Source organism: Anolis sagrei, chromosome 6 (assembly GCF_037176765.1).
Source record: "Anolis sagrei isolate rAnoSag1 chromosome 6, rAnoSag1.mat, whole genome shotgun sequence".
In the NCBI taxonomy this organism is placed as follows: domain Eukaryota; kingdom Metazoa; phylum Chordata; class Lepidosauria; order Squamata; family Dactyloidae; genus Anolis; species Anolis sagrei.
Genome location: NC_090026.1, coordinates 6,911,206 through 6,913,817, shown reverse-complemented (window position 1 = coordinate 6,913,817; position 2,612 = coordinate 6,911,206).

The window sequence follows — 2,612 nt, the reverse complement described above, 5'->3', positions numbered from 1 at the left end:
TCCTTTAAAGTAAAGAATCAGTTTTTGAAGACAATTGCCTGTCCTTCGTGGACAAGATTAGGAAGCCACCAGTTGCATAAAAGCCTGGAAGCATTTGTTTAGCTTTATTGAAGACAAGAGAAGTTTCTGTTTGATTGTTCATTAATAAAGGACTTTGTTATACTTCACAAGCCATCTAAAGAGCATTTGTGGTGGAAAACCTCTGAGAACTTCTCTTCTGGGGCCCCTGGCTTCCTGCTGGGCTCAAGTCACACGTCCTATTTAAAGACAATTATTTACAGGCCCAGCGCGCGACAGAACATTTCCTTACTAAAATCGAAGTATTGTATTGTATAAAAATGTCTATTTTTCAATGCAATGGCATCTCAGCTTACTTTGGCGGATTACTGCATGCTGGCATCACCTCAGCTGACTTGATAAACTACCTTGGTGGCTTCTTCTTCAACTTGGTGAGATTTATTTGGGAATATTGGGCTTCTTCATCTCGCCAGGCACATTGACCTACAGCAGTGGTTCTCAACCTTCCCAATGCTGTGATCCCTTAATGCACTTCCTCATGTTGTGGTGACCCCCAACCATAACTTCATAATTGTGATTTTGCATCTACACCAGTGGTTCTCATCCTTCCTAATTCCACGAACCCTTAATACAGTGACCCCCAACCATATTCTTGTTGTGGTGATCCCCAACCATCACATTATTTTCGTTGCTACTTCATAACTGTAATTTTGCATCTACACCAGTGATTCTCATCCTTCCAAATGCCTCGACCCCTTAATACAGTTCCTCATGTTGTGGTGACCTCCAAATATAACTTCATAACTGTAAGTTTGCATCTACAGTAGTGGTTCTCAATCTTCCTAATGTTGTGGTGACCCCCAACCATAATTTCATAGCTGTAATTTTGCATCTAAACCAGTGGCTCTCAACCTTCCTCATGTTGTGGTGACCCCCCAACCATCACATTATTTTTGTTGCTACTGTACTTCATACTGTAATTTGGCTACTGTTATGAATCGTAATGTAAACATCTGATATGCAGGATGTATTTTCATTAACTGGACCAAATTTGGCACAAATACCCCATACATCCAAATTTGAATACTGGTGGGGTTGGAGGGAGGAGGGGAGTTGATTTTGTCATTTGGGAGTTGTAGTTGCTGGGATTTATAATTCACTTGCAATCAAAAAGCATTCTGAACTTCACTCGCAACAGAATTGAACCAAACTTGGCACACAGAACTCCCATGACCAACGGAAAATACTGGAAGGGTTTGGTGGGCATTGACCTTGAGTTTAGGAGTTGTAGTTCACCTATATCCAGAGAGCACTGTGGTTTCAAACAATGATGGATCTGGACTAAACTTGGTACAAATACTCAATATGCCCAAATTGAAACACTGTTAGAGTTTGGGGAAAATAGAGCTTGATATTTGGGAGTTGTAGTTGCTGGCATTTATAGTTCACCTACAATCAAAGAGCATTCTGAACCCCACCAACAATAGAATTGTGCCCAAGTTCCCAGACAGAAACCCCATGATCAACAGAAAAGACTGTGTTTTCTGATGATATTTGGCAACCCCTCCGGCATACCCTCGCGACCCCCAAAGGGGTCCCGACCCCCAGGTGAGAAACACTGACCTACAGGGTGGCCTGTCACCAGTACCAGTAACTGCATACTTCAGGTTTCGCTATCCTCAGCTCAGATCTCACTATCTGCTGCCGTTTTAAATTCCTCTATTTTAACAATGTGCCTTGCAGTTTTGTCACATTGACCGTGGTTGGGTTCCTTGACAGGAGGGTCTACTCCTCAGTCTCAGAGCCTGGACCCTTTTCTCCCATTCTCAAGGCAAAGTGGAGGAATCTCGGGGCAAGAATATTGCCTTCTAAAGTGTTTGTATGCGTGCTATTGAAATATGTTATCCAGTGCTATTATATCTGGTTCTCTATGAAACTCATGCCAGTTAATCTTTTACAAATGACAAATTATATTTATTGTTTACAGTGAGATCAAGGCTCAAGGCATATCTCAGGCCTCAAATACCTCCAGGCTTTATGCTTGTATAGTTTTTAAAGCAATACAAATAACATGTGTGAACAAGTTCTGTAACTGGATTACAGGTGAAATACATATATGCATTATTGAAAGACGTGCCTTGGTTATACAAAAGGTGCTCTCCATATTTCACTTGTCCATTAGTTCCCTGTGTATAAATTTACCTAATTCTTATCTAAGGGTAGGTCAACCCCAATTCTTTGAATTTCATAGGATCTTAGACAAAGCCTCATTATTTATCACGAACACTTTCTAAATAAGTTTCTCCTTCATTGGCTTATTCCCAACCAGGGGCGGCTCAACCCATTACGCAAAGTAAGCATTTGCAGTATAGTTGATTTTGCCCAGGGGTGCTCTTGAGGCGCTCTTGGGGGAAAATAGACCTTGACATATGCGAGTTGTAGTTACTGGGATGTATAGTTCACCTACAATCAAAGAGCATTCTGAACTCCACCAATGATGGAATTGAACCCACAATGAACAGAAAATATATATCAGTGATTGGTTGGGGGGGGGCGCAAAATACTGTTGGAGTTTGTATTCATAGTGTCTCCAA